General features: G+C 36.5%; 1 long non-coding RNA gene across 1 annotated transcript; it reads right to left on the reverse strand.

Moving 5' to 3' along the window:
• Positions 1–5,131: 5,131 nt before the first annotated feature.
• Positions 5,132–12,538, reverse strand: LOC116733374 (uncharacterized). The gene is made up of 3 exons (XR_004342010.1): positions 12,475–12,538; positions 10,210–10,412; positions 5,132–5,165 (listed from the first exon to the last, which is right to left on the reverse strand). It is a non-coding gene; the product is annotated as an uncharacterized LOC116733374 (long non-coding RNA).
• Between the last annotated feature and the right edge of the window lie 8,692 nt (positions 12,539–21,230).

Genomic DNA, 21,230 nt, shown 5'->3' on the forward strand with positions numbered 1-21,230 from the left:
CATAAAAATCCATCTTAGAAATTGTGACATAGGTTAGGGAAAGAGACAGGATGGTATAGTTATACATGTGGATTTTATTATACTGCTCTTGAATTATATGCAATTGATTATTGATTTGTATGTCATATATCCCTGCTTAAGCTTGCTTAATAAATTTATATTATAAAATTCTAATGAGGTTGGTGGACATTGGAATTAATTGAGTCAGTTAATCATTTTTCAGTTCTTTTTAATTGAGGTAAAACTAATGTACATGATTCCAGTAAATAGGAGGCTTCATAATTTCCTTTGGTGAGAGTAAATAATGACCCTGGGGCTTACATCCAAGTCACTAAATTTAATCTAGCCGGTTCCAAGAGCGAGTTATATGATAGGAAGCGAGCTACCGTTAACAGAAGTGGTTATAGGAATTATGCAGCTGCAAAGGCTACTCAGCTGATTGTTTCTTAACTGCAAAGGGTCGTAGCTTCTGGATTGGAGGTAGTTAGAGCTAGACGAATCGCTTTCGCCACCAGTTTGAACAGATTATCTCTCATAGATCTCCTCTAGGGTAATACCCAGGTCTTAGAGATTTTCCGGACCTGTTAGACAGAGAACTGGTCAGTAGTCAGCCCAGGAGAGTTGTGAGGAAAGGGCGGGGCTGGCTATTGCGCAATAACAGACACTACTTTATGTTGTCAGGAAAGTTCTTTTTAAGAGATTTCTTAATTCTGTTGATCAAGCAATTACATTTTAGCCAAATATGCTCAAAAATCTAATTTTTGTGATTACTCATGTTACATTTTTCTTATATTAAACACAGTTTAAGGATCTAAATTACTTAACTGCAACTAAAGAGAAACTGACTTTGTACTGCTTTTTTAAGCAGGAACCAACAGAAATTGTAGGGAAAAATCAATTTGCTGACAACTGTATGTGTCAAGTTATAAAGCAAAGGAGCAATGTCCTTGTGTAAACCTCAAAAGATCTTTATTCAAACACAATTTGCTTGTTTAGTGCATTTATTTTTCTGAAATCTAAGAATAAAATAAAACCCAAACCTGCAAAAGTAAGAATGCAACAGATTCTGAACATAATCTGAGCAGCATAATGTATACTTTTACAGACAATGCTGACCCTGTTTGTCTCTGACATGGTTTAAGCAGCAAATATGACATACGTCCCTACCAGGTCAGAGGGATTATGCTTTATATTAGGCCCGTGTCCAGTCTGTTTAATCACAGATTATATGTGATTACATAGCCCTCATAAACGTCTGCATCAGAATAATCCCCATAAACGTGCTTCTTCTAACATGCGATAACAAGTCAGCATGTTTTCCTCATGACTGAGACCGATACAGATTAGTTTGTACGTAATCATGGTTTGAGTAGCTGCACTTAAGACTGTGACTATCTAAAAGAACAACATGTTAGCATGCAATCATTCAGGGTTCAGTCCTGCATGTTGGATCTAAATGTGCATCTGATCATGTGAAGATACGCTGCACATAAGGCAACATGTGGATGCGAGTTGTTTTGTTCACGGTATCAGCTGGTGTCATGGGATGCTCTCTCTGTGAGAGGATTGTCACATATAATAAAGATGTGTGGGAGTGTGTGTGTGTCCTTGGTGAGTAATCTATCATCTGATGGATTACTGCCTGTGGACTGAGATTAAATTTGCTAAGCAGGAGTTGATAATGTGGAAGACAGATTACAATCAGCCTGTATGTGTGTGGTCTGGTTCTGTTACTGCTTCACATAAAAGACAGGACCAGACACTGAATATTATACTTTGCAAACGTTGGTTTGAAACTTTAAAAAAAATCATGACACAAATAAAAAGTCTGTTTTTGTGCATGAAGTTGCAGAATTTGATCAGAAATAACATCTAGATTAATAATGTGAACTTTGTGTTTAAGGGAAGTAATCAGACTGAACTGACTGGAAGCAGCACTTTGTGTAATTCCTAAACTTCACTTTTGTCTCTTTGTACACCTGAATTTCCTCTTGCGGGACAAAAAAAGACTGTTTCTATTCTATTCTACTGACAGAAAAAGTACATCTCTGTCAATGACTCCATCCAGTAGGATGACAAGGTTAGACTCTGAAGCACTGAACAGGAATACTGTCTATGGAAAGTGAAACAAAGAGTATGCATGATAAACAAAGCACATAAACACACCCAAGAGGAGATTGTAGTCAAGTGCTTCATAACAGAATGGAAAATCATCTGAAAGCATATAAACAGATGACAAAACTCAAAATGCAGGCTATTTTAGTGTTGTTTTCTTGAGTAGTTACACTGTAGATTGCTTCAAGTATTTACCAGGCATATAATTTAGGCTGCAGAAAATTGGACTAATCTCTGAAAAAGTAGCGTTTTACAATTCAAAACTCCATCAGAAAGATTTTTGAAAAGGGAATCACAAAAAGAAACTCGCATTTTATTTTTATTTTATCCCTGCTTCACAGTTTATCAAAAGAAAGTGATGGATAATCATCAGTATCATTGTTCTCAGTAGAATAAAAAAAGGCTTAATTTTATTCATTTGGTCCATCTGCAAATGCTTTTGGAGCACATCCTGCTACCAGGAAGCCTCCAAATCACTCACACTCTTATCAAAGCCCACAAGCAATGATGCTCAAAAACGCAGCCCAGAAAATATTCTGAGAAAGAACATTTGGTTTCCAATTTTTTACAAATCTAACAACAACCACATGGACACACAGAGACGGACTGATAATCAGATGCAAAATTTTGCAAGAAAAATTACCATCGACAACATTTATGGATATTTCTCCAACACTGAAAAGAAAATCATTCATAGTTTTTTTCCATTTAGGACAAAAAGGAATTTCTGGCCATTTTCAACAAATATTTTCACCCACTTTCTTCTCTTGCCAAATATCTCCTTCACTGTCTGTTACACATTGAAGTCAACACAGTTAGATCTGACCTTTAAATACGCTGTCAGGTTTTTGTATTGTCTATATTTCATTGTTGAGACAAACAAAATCTGAAAATGCCTGTGGGCCTCTTCTCAAAACCTAACAATCAATGCTTCCTGACATTTGGAGGGGGAAGGGTGTGTGCATCACTAAACATGGTTTCCTTGTGTGTGCTGGAATCCCATCATATACATACACAGGCTGGGGAAAATATGTTACTAATCTTTTCATCAAACATATTTCACCTTAACACATTTCATTGAGGTGGGTAAAACTGGTAAAACTGTCTAAAAAGGCCTAAAATGAAATTGTCTTTTATAGCAGCAACATACTCAACCAACATAAAAAGGATAAAAATATTACCTTTCATTTAGCACATTTATTAAGTGTTCAAAAATAGTTGTTTTTAACAAAATAAAACTCTTATTTTTAACTAAATAAAAAGTGTTGAGTTTTTTTCACCTCAAAAAATGAAGCATTTTCCAGTTTTTTTACTCTATGATGCAGTTCTCCACGGAGAAGGCTGATTTGGTGGCTGGTGAACCACTTTATTGTTCATTTGATTATATATTTTGTATCACTGTCCTTCTGAAAGACTTAGCTATAAAGGTTCCCCATGGCCTTTCGAGAAGAAAAGACCCGCAGCATGACAGATCTTCAGTAGTGTGTTTTTCTGTTTATAGCTCCAATGAAAGTCCAGTTAGCATTGATCAAAGTCAACATGTTTATGTTTGTGATAGTAGGATAGAAATACCTTTCTTTTACAGTAAATGCCTCACAAACTACTAGACAAAGTATAAATCATGTTTAGCGGTTATTATGGATATTTGGTGACCCTAAGCTGCTTCTCAGTGCTGCAGTCCTCAAAATTGAACTTTAATTTGCTTGTTTTGTTTTGCCATTTCTCATCATCCTGCTTAACGTGACTGGTGAGAATATAAATATGGCTCCTTATACAGTTTGAGAAACATAGGCTGTTATGCAATGGCAGATTTATATGCCAGGAAAACAGGGAGTATAACTTGGAAAATTAATTTATCGTATAGATATGCAACTGGTTCAGTATATTGTACTGTATATGTACTATTTGCAAACTGTTGGAATAATAGAAAAAAACTGTGTGATTATTTTGCTACTTCTTTTATTTTAGGGGTTTTTATACATGTTTACCAAGCACACAATAATTGTGGAGAATGTTGTATAAACCTATCTTTAATCCAACTACTAAATAAAATTACTTGAACAAACAAAACTGCGTTATGTGCGTCATATATTAGTGTTTTGCCATTTCTAAGTAGAGAAACCTTGTGAGAACACAGAATCACAAAACACACAAAGCATTCTCTGTTCAATGCAGAAATCAATACACATCTGAACTACAAATGGAGGGTAAAATGTATGGAAAATAAAGTGAATTGGATTATTGACTGTATCTATGCAATACCACCGGATCAATAACCACTTCTATAGTCATAGATATACATGAAGATAATAATTAAGGCTACAAAAAAGCAGCATAATCTCTATATTGATGTAAACCTCCACAGATAAAGACACTGAAGGGCTTTCATGGTGACCTATTGGGAAATTGAGTAGGTCTTCAGAATAGTCAATAACACAAAGAACTGCAGAGGAAGCAATGTCAATATGAACTCTGGGCTGCACAGATGTAGAGAATCTGACAGGTCCATGATTTCCTTAGCACAGTCACCGCTTCCTGCTTTTTGTCTTGGATTCTTTTTTGTGAGGCGGTTGCTTCTTTTCCTTATTTTCTATCTAAATGAAAAATGTTTGTTGACGGCCCTTTCAACCAATTATCCACCAGGCATGATTGGATGTCAGTCTGGTAAAGGCCACTTCAATCAGCAATCAGCAACATCCCATTACCTTTTGTTTACGGTCACAACCCTGATGACTGCTGCTTCAACTGTTGGCTATTTATGTCTGTGGCGTCCTGCCTGTTGTGGATTTGTCACAAGAAAAGCAAATATTATTAATCTCCTTGATTAATTGTGATTATACAACATGATGATTGCAGGCTTTGTTTTTTGATGGTTTATTCATACCAAACAGGTGACATCAAGTTAGCATTTATTTATGAACATAATGGGATAGTTTTGAATGTTTTCACTTTGCAATAGCAGAACTTTATCTTACTTTTCAGTAAGATGTTTATTTACATGAGTGATATGGCTCACCCTGCAGAGTGGCGCTGTGTTTGGGGTGGCATAACTGTAAAACAAAAGAAGACAAAATGTCAGGTATCACCTGTGCCACAACTGAGTTTTCTATTGATTGTTTCCATGTTTCTTGAGGAAATAGGCACAGTAGGAAATTATGGCCATAAATCCCTGTAGGGTTATAACAGTGAAGTTGGAATCTGATTTAACTTCACCCAATTTTAAGTGTTTCAACATGATCAATATTGCAACATTTGTTACATTTTCAGATGTTTAGCCATGTCAAACAATCCAAATTAATAGAAAAACCTGTTCACCTCCTCTGTGGCGCTGCACCAAGAACCACTGAAAAGGCAACGGCACAAAAACCGCAGAAAAAAGGCACTTAACGCATTTTTCTCAAAATGTAAAGAAAAAAAGAGTAGCATTAGATTTTAGCAGTTATAAGATTTCTCTTCAGTCGTTGGCAAAAGACCATGAGCCATTTCTTCCATTAGTGCTCGAACGGTGCGTTTGTTTTGGTTGAATTTACCCAGAATGCCCTCCACTATAGTCCCCATCCTGCCTTTGGAGTGGTCTTCGGTCCACTTGGCATCCACATAATGCATTCAAACTGTGCCAGTGCTCACGTCAGAGAAACTGAGACTGAGGTTTGCAGATGGACCAGAGTTCAGTTGGCATTCACACTTCCCCAAGCAAACCGAACTTTCTAGACAAACAAACCAAAAGCGAACAAAACAGGGCTGGTGTTAATTCACCTTCAGCAAGTTAGAGTCTTGGCATTATTCACTAATCTCTAGTTTAAAATGCAAAATAATTGCATTGGACAAACATGAACTGGATTGCTTAGGAAAATTATTAGCTAAATTGATGGTCCAGGCTTTGACTGGGCCGTTCTAAGACAAGTTTTAATCTAAACAATTTATTTTTAGAAGCGGTTTTCAGCTGAAAGCACAGATTTATCTCTAGCTTGTTTTCTTCTGCTATGGTTATATATTTAGCATCCCCATAGCATAATGGTAGCTGGTGAACCATTTGTCTGAGGTTTCTAATTTGTGATAACAGTGTGATGATTTCTCTATGTGATGTTCAAAACTTGGAATATCATTTCATAACCTTAACTGTCCTCTGAACTTGTGTTTCTTGATCTTCATAACAATGTTTGCTCTCTGATATGTTCTATCTTCTAACAAACATCTGGAGATTTAAGCGATGGTCTGAGTATTTCAAAAACTGTAGATCTACTGGTATTTTCACACACAATCATCTGTGGAAATGTATGTAAACTTCTGAGTTTGAAGAATTTAATTAATAAATAAAACATTATTCTGGCATTTGGCAAAAATAAATTAGTTCTGGAAATTTTAGCTGACCTGAAATAGGAGAATTTGGTCTGATTAACTTCAAGCCATGAGAAAAAAAGATTTCTCTTTTTATTTGGCATAAACAAAAGTTTGGTTTCAACTGTATGCTGCATGACCTGATATAAACACAGCTGTATTCTTGTCTTGAGGTCAGGGTGCAGGGTCCATCTGAGAAAGTATTGTCCTTGTTCAACTGTGATCTCACCCTTTGTCTAAAAATGTATTTTTATTGGAACAACAAGTTCATTTCACAAGATATAAGAGATTTAATGACACAGTTGTTGATGCACTAAAGAAACATTGGTCAAAGTAAGAAAAACCTCTCATTCCTAAGCCTGATTGTACCGACTGCACTTTTTGATGTTTCTCTTTGGTCTCACAATCAGATAAAGTAGAAGCAGAGGAAGGTTCTGCTCTCTGGTCTAATACACAAAACATCTGTAGTGAGTTCCTGCATCAATGTGATCAGTCTCCAGCCTTCAAAAACATTTGGCATTTGGATTGATGCTTGTTTTGATACTAACCCGTTTCCTTTGTCTTTCACCTTTTGCAAAACTTCAAATATTTTAGAAGTTGGGAAAATAAGTTAAGATGATAGTGGATAGAACTTGACACGTAGAGAAGCAACGATCCTTTCTAAAGCTAAGCATTGGCTTTGTTATTTCTACATCACAATGCAGCAGCTACAGGAAGGAAAGGATGTGTTACTCCACCATTCACATCTGATGCTGTAGCATGTGTAATGTGAACTCCAGCTGAGCCAAGCTGTGGCAATATTTCAGACATGAGAGTTGCCTCTCAGATATTGTCAAATGCATACCACACATATTTGACACTACTACAAAATTTACCTTTGTACGATTTCATTTTACACTTTAAAGACACTGGGAAAAAATGAAGAGACCTCATGGTTATTCCACCAAATTTTGATTTGGTGTAATCAATATTTGAGTTAAAACATTAGTAGTGTTTCTAAATCAATATAAACAATGTTCATTTTACTCAGACATAAGCCTATAAGAAGTAAAATCAGAGAAGCTGGTCATTTTAAGTGGTCTCTTTAATCTTTTCCAGAGCTGTATGTGCTGACAAGAGAGCTGAAACTATCTTAAAGCGATCTGCAACAAGTCAAATATGTTGACCTAACTGTGTTGTAAAGTTGCTTATGATACATACAACTCATAATTATAATTATTATTTGTATCATGTTCTGTAAAAACAGGTAAAATCTTGCAGTGTGGAGGGGTCAAAGGAACGATTACTGTAAACGTCTGAAATCCCCATCACTTAAAGATTCACAGACTTAAAAATATATTGGTGTTATGAGTGCTCAAATCTATGCAAATACGTGTTTTTCCAACATCAGACACAAAACAAAAAATAATGTCATCTGTCTAGACAGTCACATAATCACACAAAAAATGCACTGACCCCCAAAGCCAGTCAAGTGAGAAATGTTGATCCTTTTTAAGCCCCAATGCCCAACAGTAGCAAAAAGGAAACATTAATAGCCAGGTTCAAAGACCTGTTTGTAATCCTCCTTCTTAGTTCAAAATACAGTATTATCTCAATCAAACAAGCACTGCTTTTAATTTACATAGGTTTGCTCCTCAAAAATCATTGCATATTTAAGGGAACATTTAACAGCCATTAATTCTAAGTAACAACTACATTGTGTGGGACAAACCATCAATACTGATATTTGGTTTTCATTAAGCAAATCAAATGTGAAAACGAGAATCTATTTCAGCCTTTCACCCTGTGTTTAGATTTCTAACAGTACACCATTATCCCATAAGCGCCCCAGCTGTGCTTCCCCAGATTGGATCAAAGGGGGGGATTTAATCCAGAGTGAAGGCATTTGATGTCTGTATGTGACAGGCCTTTAAATCTAAATTAGATGGTCAAAATCATGTCACATATGGGTCAAGGGCATCCAGTTAGTGGGTGTTTATAAAGAGATCATGGAAAAAAAACAAAAAAACACTACATTTAACTGGGAAGATACAGTATTTCAGCATGTATGACAAAAACCTGGCAACACAGAGGGATTCAGTGTACACAGTTTTAGAAATGGATATTTTTCAACAAAGTCTTACTTTAGAAATTATCACTAAGTATTATTAAAATTTTGATAAGACGTAAGACACATCAGCACAACGAGATGCTCTTGATCTTACTATATAGCTGTGAAATTTCTATGTAATACTAAATACAGATAAGAGGTGTTTTAATCTCATTCAACAGTCCATATAGGAAACGGATTGTTTCCTATATAGAATATAGAAAACAATCCGTCATCCCCCATTTAAACTCCATCTACCTGAATAAAAACACATTATGAAGGTACCTCAAGTTAAGGCTTTGGTATGGAGCTAGGACTCTTATTTATCCATGGACTGGTTGAGTTTTTGCCAGATTATACTCCCAGGAATTACTATGCCAACACCCCCATACCTGACTTCCTCCTTTGGATGGGTGAACTCAGCCTTAGAGATAACAACTTAACCCTCCTGTTATGTTCGTTTCTAGGGTACAGCAAAAATGTTCGTGGGTCAATTTGACCCAGGGAGTGTTTAATCATGCAATAGTGTCAGAAACCAAAAAATTCCTCCAAAACATTTTTGTATCTGATTATTAACTCCAATACTAACCATTTCAATCAATATTTGTGCAATGATGTTTTATTATTTCTCAGAAATTAAGGATCAATGACGACAACCTGCTCATTTACTCATTTGGACATAAAAAATGGAATTTAGATTTTTAATGTCCAATGAAAAAAACCTAGACACAAAAAAACAATAATTTCCTTGAAGTTGACCTTTGGTAAATTATTTTATATTATACTTTTTTTTTTTTACCAAAGGGTGATCTTTATAATTGAACTTGAGACACACATACTGTTCTGGGTCAAATTGACCCGCTGATTAAAATCAAGATAAATGAGTCATGCAGAGAGTATTTATGTTTTTCTCCACTTCTGCTGAGTGTCCACTCAGTGTGGGTGGAGTTTGTCCACAGGAACAGAAAAGATTCCCGTCAAAGGTTGTGTGAACACCTGCTTTCTCGCAGTTTCCTAGTGAAGTAAAGAGAATAGTGAGAAAGTGGGCTTGTGTGTGTGTGGTTGCGTGTGTTTGTGTGTGAGTGTGTGTGTGGTGAAATATGGTTCATAACTGCAAGGAAACATATAGAATTGGACATTATAAAATCTGTTTTTGCACTTTAACCTGACTGCCGGGTCAAATTGACCCGAACAGTATCGATGTAAAAAGTAGACCTAGGGTTTGGTACAAATGTGTAAAATGAATAAATTTTCAACTTATGTCTAGAGTGCACCTATTAAGACAAATAGAAAACGTTTCATGCAAAAAAAATGCTTCTATTTATTTTTTTTTAATTTGTAAATTTTAAAACGGGTCAATTTGACCCGGAACATAACAGGAGGTGTTGCTGTTTTACTCTTATAACATTTCTTATATAAACCAGAAAATATGTTGTTTTTAACAAGATTGCATCTGGTCAGCAAGCCCTTTTAAAGGGGCAGTATTACCTATTTTCCAGTCTCATGGAGTCATGATAAACACAACTAAAAAGAAATTTCATTTTGTCATTTAATACCCTGAAATTGGGCCTTTGTCTCTTTAAGAAGCTCATGCTATTTATGAAACGCCACCTTCACAAAGTCACCACAACATCACTCCTCTACTAACCCTTTAACAGTGTTTTTACCTGAGAAGTAGGTCATATAAAGCGCTCAGCAGATGCGCAGTTCCACCAGATGTTTGCTAATTGCTGCTACCGCTAGTCTGAAGGAGCTGAGAAGGAGAGTCGCAAGGTAGGTGTGCTCTGTGAGGCGAAGCTGGGCTTGAGACTGCAGCTTTGGGGAGGAGCTTTGTTGAAAAGGCGGCACTCATTTTCTGCACCCAGAATAGCTACCAAAAGAGAGTGAAGAATGATAGAATCAAATAAACACTTCAGGTATGTTTTTGAAGAGGGAATAACATTATAACATACTGCAATGTAAAGCTCAAAAATGTCGACTTTACATAAGAGTTAGCACTCCAGAACACATTCAGGTTTACCCACTATATAGTTTTTATAATAAATCTCTTGTTAATCTTATCGTTTCAGTATTTACAGCCTTCATGTGGAACAATCAGAAACTTTAACTTCTTGTCTTTCTTTCCTTTAGCTTGAATTAAAACATCTCCATCCACATGAGGAGAAAAAAAAATTCTACATCAGATAGTCCAAAAAGAAAGCTGCAGTTAATGGATGTGTGTCCATGTGTGTCGCTCTGATGGCTTCGCCTCAGAGAAACAGCCAGCACACACCAACATGCAGCTCAGAGTCTGCTAATATGTTCTGTTGGGCAACAGTGACATCTGCTAACTCTATCCCTGGGTCACTGATGGTGTGATTGTGTGAGTGTTGGGAGGTCCAGCTTGGTTTGACCCCAAGACAAGAGTTTAATCCCCAGGGAACATGCCTGGCGTTACAAACACCACCTACATAAACACACTGCTGGCTGATCATAAGACACCCCCCTACCGAGTGGAAACTCGTTTGACAGCTGACAGAGAAGCTCTGAGGTATACAAGTGGGTATTATTGTTTTTTCTTGTCTCTGTGTGAGTTTGAGTCCCTTCATTGCCTGCTCAGTCAACTGCATGCCTTTGATGGTTCATTATTTCTGCTTGTGTGTGTTGTTGTGTATGCTGCAGAGGGGAGCAATAACAACGATATCACTTCAGACTCAATAAACCTCTCTGTGCCTCCCACTGGGAAAGGAGTGGTGGGAGCACAGAGAAGAAAACAGGGGTGTCACAAATGAAAGATAGGTGTGTTTGTGCCTGTTGAGAGACGAGTGTGTGAAGGAGGGAAAGGGGAGAGATTAAAAGAAAAGAGGTCACAAAACTAAAGGGCTATTCTGTGAGAGGTGGGTGAAGGTAAATGAAAGCTGAAGAGAACAGGAGAAAGATCAAAACATGTCTTCCTGTGATCTGTTCTTTCTCAAAGAGTCTCTGTGTATATTAGAAACATTCCTGCTGTGATTCTGTGTATAATAAACAAAGACACCCTGTTCAGCAATGAGAAATGTAATCATTATGGACTGGATTTATTAGTGTTAAATCACCCTGATTAAAATTAATTAACATTATTATTCTTTCAACAGATTGGACATTAGCTACTCCTGCATATACTGCTACCCCTGTAGGAGAGATTAAGTCCTTTTAAGAATATAGAAATATGAAATAGAAGATAAGCATTTTAAAAGGTCATCAGTGACTTTTTCCACTTATCTTGGCTCTGATAAGCTGTTAACTAGCTGTTAGCTTGAGTAAAAGTAACTGTTAGCTTGACTTTCATTAGGTGATAGCTTGACTTTCATTAGGTGTTAATTTGAGTAAAAGTAACTGTTAGCTTGACTTTCATTAAGTGATAGCTTGACTTTCATTAGGTGATAGCTTGAGTAAAAGTAACTGTTAGCTTGACTTTCATTAGGTGTTAGCTTGAGTAAAAGTAACTGTTAGCTTGACTTTCATTGGGTGTTTACTTGAGTAAAAGTAACTGTTAGCTTGACTTTCATTAGGTGTTAGCTTCACTTTCATTAGGTGTTAGCTTGAGTAAAAGTAACTGTTAGCTTGACTTTCATTAGGTGTTAGCTTGAGTAAAAGTAACTGTTAGCTTGACTTTCATTAGGTGTTAGCTTGAGTAAAAGTAACTGTTAGCTTGACTTTCATTGGGTGTTTACTTGAGTAAAAGTAACTGTTAGCTTGACTTTCATTAGGTGTTAATTTGAGTAAAAGTAACTGTTAGCTTGACTTTCATTAGGTGTTAATTTGAGTAAAAGTAACTGTTAGCTTGACTTTCATTAGGTGTTAATTTGAGTAAAAGTAACTGTTAGCATCACTTTCTTTGTCTGTTAGCTTGACTCTAGTTTGAGTCACATCCACTGAGCTGTATCATGTTGGTGTGTGTTTGTCTTTCCTACCACATCTCATGCAGGGTGCAATTTGCAGGTGTGTCCACACAGGTAGCCCATCGAATCTTCTTCGTCTTCTACAATGGCGGGTCGCAAGCAACTTTAAGCTGCATATCGCCACCTACTGTGCATGAGTGTGTAGCAACATTACTTTATGTACATCTATTAAATTCTATTTTTTAAATTTTGTATCCTGAAGATAAATAAATAATGATTTCCTTAATCTGTAAATATCCACTATGTTTCCTTCATTCCTATTCTGTCCAACAATTCTTCACAATTTCTCCCTTTCAGGCTCATATGTTTTACAATTCATCAATACATGTTCTACATTTTCTTTCTTTCCACATTCTTCATATTTATCATTATTTTTCCTCCCTATTAGACAGAAAATGTCATTTCAATAGATATGGCATACTCTCCATCTCATTATTATTATTTCTTCCCTTCTGTTTCTCTCAGTAATATTTTTAATTAATACTGACTTTTGTACTTTATATAAAGGTCTTCCTTTTTTAGCCCATCAAGTCCTATCAGGGGAAGCTGTAAGAGGATGATTCCTCATAAAACAATGATTGTTTTGGCCACAGGAGTGGTAATCAGGCCTACCTTCTTCTGAAAATGACTTTTATTTTCTGTCCTCTTCTTTCCCATTTGTGCTCTGCCTCCATGCTCCGAGTGTTTGAAAAATTCATCTCAAGTTATCAGAAATACATTATGTTATGGTGCCAGAAAAAACAGCATTTACTGCTGTCTTCATCAATTTGTCCACCTTCCCTGCTTTACATGCTGTAAGTAAGCCAACCAGAAAGCAGAGATGTAAAAGTGTGACCCTTTCTGTCGTGCAAACCGCAAGGATTCTCAATTTTTTGCTTCCTGCTTTAATGCTCTTTCTTCCATTTCTACTTTCTCTCCTCTCCACTTTTTTTTCCCCTTTCTTCCTGCGCTGAGTCTTTCATGCTCAGATCAGAGAAGCTTTCCACTTATCACAGGAGTCTGGAGAGGCTTTCTCCTAAAAGCTGGCATTATATGCCTGATTTACTAAGGCAGACACACAAAGAGCGCTCTATCTCCCCGTCTTTCCCATCTATAGGATATCCCCCTCTCTTCCTTTTTTCAAATGTATTTTCCCCATACTGAAAATAACGCCACACTCATTCTATTCTGAACGTACACACACACTCCAGCATATTGGTAGGCCTCCGCTCTTGTTCTGTCACAATGGGATTAGTGGTGTGATTCCTCCACTCCTTTTAAGTGGGCGCACCACCAATCCACTTACGATAGACTCTACTGAATACTGAATGGACTGAAGAGGAGGGGAGGAGAAAGAAAGAGAAGTGCTGAAAGGGGAGGAAATAAAAAAGAGCTAAAAGAGGAGGATGGAGAAAAGAAGTCACTCATGGTTAATCCTGAACTATTTTAAGATTAAAGGCAAAATGTAAATCAGAAAATGAAGAAAGGCACAAAAAAACCCCGCGAAGGATAAAAGAAAACTGGCAGCACACTTCTTGGCAGAGTTGATGTATTGACTGCAAACCTGTTGCCAGGGTGACCAGAGGCAGCAGAGGCCTCACCTTCCCCGCCGTGTTTCACACAGTAATGTCATCAATTGCTGGCGGTGCCGGTCAGGACCTCAGCCAATTGGACAAAGGCACTGGGGGGCGCAGAGTGTATTTTTAAAAAATATTCTTTATACTCTTTCAGATTCTTCCTGCCACTCACTCACCCCCATTTGTGATCAGCCTGCTTTTCATTTTTACTTATTTAACCCAGTCAGCAGGCAGCCTGACAAGTTCAATCTTCTGGGGTTTTTTCTCTGATGAGAAATTAAATTAATTTTACCTGCATGAAGAATAAGTGACAGCAGGATAGTTTACAGTGAATGCTAAAATCTTATGCAGGAAGCCTCTGAAACAGGAGCTGGTTTCTGTAAATGTGTCAAACTCAAATCTGTCCAGCCATAGATTTAATGTGGCCCTCTAGATTCTAGACTAAACACTAAGTGTGCTTAGTATCTAAACACCTAAATCTAAACATTTTCAGATTTAAAAGAAAAGCAGCAGTGGTTTGCTAATCTGCTAGTACTGGAGCTAATTTATGCAGAACATGTAATTCTATTGAAATGCCATTATTCTATTCCACTATAATGTTTGTTTAAGTTACCAATAAATGTGGCACCAGCTGTTTTGTTTAAAAAAAAAGGGCTGGAAATGTCTTATACTTTATCTGCAAGACTGTAAAGATCTTAATCAGTCACTGAACTCACAATGAAGGAAATGTTTCCTTTTTGTTTTCACTGCAGACTGTTTATTGTTTTTCACTGCTGCCCTTTCCCTCTCCAGGGATAAATGCCCTTTTCCAGTTGCATTTAGGACTTCCCGGTTAGTCTTTATTTGCTGTCAGAATCTGAAAATATCTTGTCAGAAGACATTACCTTAGCCTGATAACCTTCCAAAGAATCCTAAATAAAAGATTAGGAGGTTGTTTTTGTTCCCTGTTGTATACAGAAAAACATTCTTTGTTTATTAATTGAGAAAAACTGAATTATTATGGAAATGGAAAATTTATAAAAAAGTGCCTCTCTTTATGTTATGTGTCACCTTTGGAGTTTAACGTTCATGCTCACAATCCCCTGTTTCTTCATTATCCCGTTTCACTCCAATATGTCTTTGCATTAATCCTGTTTTTGCTGTATTTCTGTGTGTATGCATGCGTGTGTGTTTTCTGCTTGCTGTAATTTAATTTCATTGTGATGATTCTCTCTTCTAAGCCATTACCTTGTGTTTCTGCCATCCTTTTGTCACAAGGGAGAAGAACAGAAAGGGCTGTTGTGCTTTCTTTGCCCAAAGCTGCTGCCTGCAAGGACGCTTTGTAGCTGATAATAGCTTTCTGCAGACAAACAGAGACATGAGTAGATTAGAAAATATAATTTTTAGGTTTGATGTCAGTTATGTAACCTGGTATGTGGGTGTGTGTGTGTGTGTGTGTGTGTATGTGTAACGGTGAGTGTGCAGCAGGTCAGTGAATGGAGCCTCTGAGGCGAGACTGATGGCTAATTATTCTGTTGGAAATTGGCAGCCTGTGGAGAGTAGATGAGATAAATGAAGGGCCAAACTTACACCAGAGGAACCGGCCTTTCTGGAACCACACTGAATGCACAAATTTGAACATCTGTTTTAGAAATTTGCAACTCTGACATGTATATTAACTGAAGATGCAAAAAATAATCATATAGGATTTTTTTTTTTACTCTGCGTACCATTTTTAACCTTGTGTAAGATCTACTTCCTTGCTTGCCTTTCATCTGCTTATATTTATAACATTCAGTATGGAAACTAGCTAATGTCATGCTAAGGATATAAAACAAATCATGTCAGAAGTAGGAAGTATAGCATTTAGTCAGTTTTAGCTCTGGTTTTAATTTCAGGTTTACAGGCATCTCTAAAAACACTAATAGTGAGACTTTTGTAAGTCTGAGTATCATTGCAGGATGTCTTCAGGAAACATTTTTTTAAAATAGATTTATGCATTTACTGACCCTTTTTAGATTAAAACCAGCCATTTGTGATCATAAAAATGAATGCGTGGTTTGGTTATAGCAATTTGTAAAAAAAAAAAAAAGTATCAAATATTACTTCCTTGCTCAACTTTGTAGCCCAAATATAATCATTAGGCTCCAAAAACATCAACATTGCAGGGATTTAGGTTCCTCTCAAGATAAAATTGGCCATCTATGTAAATTTGACACACTTCCAGGCATCACCTGGTTGCTTCATATTCTTTAACTCAGTAGGGGCTGTATTTTTAAACAAATATGTTGTTCAAATAGTCAAAACATTAAAATTGCTAAAATAGGTATAGAAATTAATCATGAAATGCAGAACAATCATAAAACAAACAGCTAACGCAAAGCATTTTACATGTCTGTAGATACATTAGAGGAGCTTTAATTGGAGACTTCAAGGTTTGAATCTGTAAAATTAATTTCTGTTTGATGTCTGTTAAACCTACATTATTATATTATTTGCTTTACAAATCACCTCAAGAGTGTACGCATGCTGCAGTCAGGAGATGAGTAAGTAAAAAATTAATTGGAAAACAGATTGACTGTCTTTTTTTGTCTGCTGGCGTGCTTTGTGCCAATTCCACAGATCCTTGTATATTCCTAATGCTCAGCCAACACAGCATATCTCATAGATAAGGTCCAATGAGCCAAATTAGCAGACTTTTAAATAGAAATATTCAACAAATAATCACTCAAGTTACTTCCTTTTTTTCCTGACTTTATACAAATGACTAGTTGAACTTACAGCTGACTTTGCAGTCCCAATGGTTTGCACTGCATTTTAATAAATATTCAGACTTTCTGCAATCCATGTAGAGGAAATGACTGGCCGGACACAGCCTGTCTTGGGAGGTATTGATGACTGGAAAAGTGCTGGAAATAGTGCATGAGCTGCACAAAATACCCAAAGAAAAGACACCAAGATCCATCTTTTTTAATCAATTAACCAATATTCATTCATGTTTGTGTCATGCGGTTGCAGTGCTTTCTCTTGCTGTGCAGTTGGCAGAAAAAATTATGTGAAGAATCATTATATATAATTAGAACTGTTTTCACTTTGCAGATCTGAAAGGTTGAACAAAAACAGCATCATGTGATGGCGCGGCAGCACACAGCTGCAATCAGGGTAGACAGAGTTCAGATGAGATCATACGACTCAGTCCACTTTAAAAAATTATAAATCTGTTGTTTTAAATTACTATTAGTGCTGAATATTGAGAAAAAAATATATTTTTAATTTATTTATATTTTTAATTTTTCTCTGTTTTTTATTTACCTCCTTTTAAACAAAATATCTCAGATAAGAATCACAGACATTTCAACAAGTATGCAGAAATTACCCTGTAGCTTACCAGGTTTTTAAACATCAGTGTAAACATCAGTGAGATGTTTACAGATAATTAGCATGGGAAGTATTGTTATTAATTCTGGGCATTTAAGGATGCATTTGAATCATTTTTTCTAGAGGGGATGATCAAACAGCAACTAACTTTAACAAGTTTCAAAAATAAGAAATTTCAAATCCCATTGATTTTCTCAGATTTTCTTTGTCATTATTTTACCAACATAAACATTTAACAAGTACTGATAGACAAGCTAAAAACTGATGGGAGAAATTCATAAAGCATTGCTAACACCTCCAGTTTTTGCAGCTGTTTTGCATCAACTATTTGTTTTTTTTAATCACCTGATTCAGTAATCAGATTGCCCTCGATACATGTAGTAACAAACCTTCCCCTCATACCCAGTTGATAACGTTTGAACCTATTTTTGCCTTGTTGTCCTCTATGGAGCACCGACACAGAAGGTGCAGAAGTGATCAAAGATTTTAAAAATATTTCCTCATTGTGAGCTTCAGGTTCTCCAAACTAAACCCCCAAGGCATTCCTTAAAACTTTAGGAGCAACAATGAGTCTGACTGAGTCCTGCAGGAATCATGTTCAGAGTAGCATTTCTATGTGAAGGGGATTTTTTAAATGTATCACAAAGACTGTAAACAATAGTTAGATAAATAAAGAAGACATAAACTTGCTGCATGTAATCTATATAGCAATGTAGAGTTCAACCTTTGATACAATGACAGAATAAAAAGGAAATGTTTGGGGGGTATTTTGACCAGGAGAACACACTGGGTTTTTGCTTTGTTATAAAGAGAACCTTGGTAAATTTGTGAATGCTATGACATGGCTGCTGAAAGTTTTTTTCACAAACTTAACTGTATTTTGATTACATTCATATAAACAGACAGCAGTTCTCCATAGTGCTGCTTCGGTCTCTCTGGTCTTTTAGTGTAAATGATGTTCAAGTTTGGTCTCTCTCTCTCTTGATTGAAGAATTACACATCCTCCCACTCACACACACTCATGACATCCATGATTTATGATTAAGATAAAGAACCAAATTAGTTCTCCATTAATGACTAGAAAAACTAAATGTCCAATCAAGTGATTTTATCCATTCATTTTTTTTCCCCTGTTTCTATGACAACTGAGACAGGAAACGTTTGAACAACAGCAAAAACTGAAAATAATGTAGTCCATTAATACATACTTCATCCACTGCTAATCAAGAGCATGGTAATGGAGCTTTGACTCCACCATTCAAACGTTTGGGAGCGAATGAAGCAATGAGATGATAAATAGTGTAATTTAACATAGAATGGCAGCCTGAAGTAGTCATAATTTAAACCTCATATAAACATTCGTTTCAACGGTGATGAAATTATCTCTGTTGCAACTAGATCATAGAAAATGGATTCCGGGTTCTCCTAGTAATGTCAGTAATATATGGGACCCAATAGAGAGGAATGAATTATTCAGAAATGCTCCTCTTGTAATCATGTTGTTGCAGGCTGTATATTCAAATTATTCTAATATCTTCTTGTTATGCAAAATGATTTCCAGCAAGAATTCTGGATCATTGCAAACTGGAAGTAGCTTTCATTATTAAGTTATGATTTAGGAGATGGTCTAAGGTTTAGCCACAAGGTTTATCCTGATTAAACAAATGCAACAAAATTGGATTATGTTTTGGGTTTTTTTGCTACTCCCATTAACGCAAGAACAATAATACCACAAGACTAACATCTTTGAAGAGCAAACTTTAAAATAAAAGAACTGAAGAAGACATTCACCACTGTTTTTGTTTTTGTAAGTTACTTCATTAAGCCAAGCTTTATGATTACACTTATTCTGTAATCTGAATCTGACGTGTGTTATGGGTGAACGGGCAAACTGTGCATAAGGTCGCGGGAGGAATGAGCATCTGCATCCCAAATGAGTTTTCTGTTAATCAATTATATCTCCAGGCAATGTAGGGCAGCCCTTCTGTGGTGGAAATTCCCTGCTTTGAAGCCCTGGTAATACTGAATGAGGAGGACAGGCCTCTTGGAGCAGAGGGTGCGTAGAGACGGGCTTGTTGGTAGTAAAAGGAGCAAAAGCTAGGAATCTATGGCAACCTGGGTCACTCAAATGTGATTGGCTGAAGTACAGGGAAGTAGAAATAGACAAAAAAGAAGCTGTCCGGTTTGGTTCAAATTTAAGATGAAGCCTTCAAGTTAGAAATAATGTGTTTGACATTTTTCTCTCCCATAATTTCATATTGAGTTTTTTTATTTTTTTAGTGCTGCATACGATTAATGAATAACATAGCCTGATTTGTTCATCAAAAACCTAAAAAGGGATTAGGTTGTCCTGATGCCACTGCTGCTCTGTTGACAATAACTTGTTGCTGAAAGCAATAAATATATTTGAGTCACAAATTACCATTCAATCCACTTCCTGTGTGCAGATATGTGTGTGTCGTTCTGTGCTTCGAGATTTCAGCTCCACTGAAGTTTCCATCTTTGCTAAGTGCAACAAGTTTTATATTTCTTACTTATTATGATTTTGATTTTTATTATTCTTACTGGCCAAGACTGCCTGCACACGTGACGAATCTGACTTCTGTTTTCTGCATTATAAATAAATCACTTCAGGCGAGTTAAGAAAGGATGAAGGAACAATATGTAGATGTATTTGTAGCTAATTTTAATTTATTTATAAAGATGGAAAAATTATGTTTGGCTTGGCAGTGCAAAAATACTTATTTTATTTTTGACTACTCTGACTGAGGTGTTCACTGTGTTCATCAGAGACGACCTGGAGGAAGAAAGTGTTTCTGAGGCGACAGGTTTGGGAAAATGAGTTCTGCAGTGCCGACCTGAAAACAAGCAATTGCAATTGATTGTATTAACTCCTCTGGTTGCTGGCGTAGTCTTGGACTGCTACTCCAAACATAACAATGACAAATCCCACAAATTTGTGGGATTTGTCAGTTGAAGTTAAAAAAAGTTAAAAAAACTGCAGAAAGTTTTGAAGTTAAAAAAACTGAAGTTAAAAAAACTGCAGAAATGCATTTCTGCAGTTTTTTTTGAAGTTAAAAAACTGCAGAAATGCAAAAATTATTGACAACCTGAATGACTTTTATATCAGGACTCATAACTGAATAAAAGTACATTTAGTCCACAAACTACCATGCTCACACACTCAAGAACAATGTAGAGAGATCACTTAATATTGATTTTTGAACTGCGACAGGAAGCTGGAGTACCCTGAGAAAACCCATGCATGCACAGGGAGAACATGCAAACTCCATGTTCAACTGCACCACTGTGCAACCACTTATTCACATCAGTAATATAAAAAAGAGAGTGGTAGCTTTATCTCTTCTTCAGCAACTAACCTGGTTTTACAGCAATTTTGAGTTAAAATTTAATGCTGCCTTGAGAAATCAACAACTCAAACAATGTTCTGTATTACAGTCTCCCTTTTCTTTTCTTTTTCTTTTCATTTGTTTTCCACTCTTAAAGAAAGAGTGCTCAATTGCTTAAATCCACCTGCTGAGCTTCCTCAAAGGAAAAAAAAAACCTGAACTCCATCATTCATGCATCTTGTGAGGAGGATTGAATGTGAGGGCAGCCATTTGGAGAGCCAGATTTCCATGACAACAGGTCACAGGATTAGGATGAAGAGCCCAACATGCCAGAGAAATTGTCAGAGGACCTTGATTCAGCGAACCATTTGAGCTTAAAGGAAAGGAGCAGATGATGGAGTGGAAACAAAGACATGTGGAGTGGTTGAAAGGCTCAAGGCAGCAAAGAAGAAAGTTGCACAAATTGTCCTGAAGATTGCTTAGCCCTACTAAATATAAAAAATAG

Source organism: Xiphophorus hellerii, chromosome 14 (assembly GCF_003331165.1).
Source record: "Xiphophorus hellerii strain 12219 chromosome 14, Xiphophorus_hellerii-4.1, whole genome shotgun sequence".
Taxonomy (NCBI): Eukaryota; Metazoa; Chordata; class Actinopteri; order Cyprinodontiformes; family Poeciliidae; genus Xiphophorus; species Xiphophorus hellerii.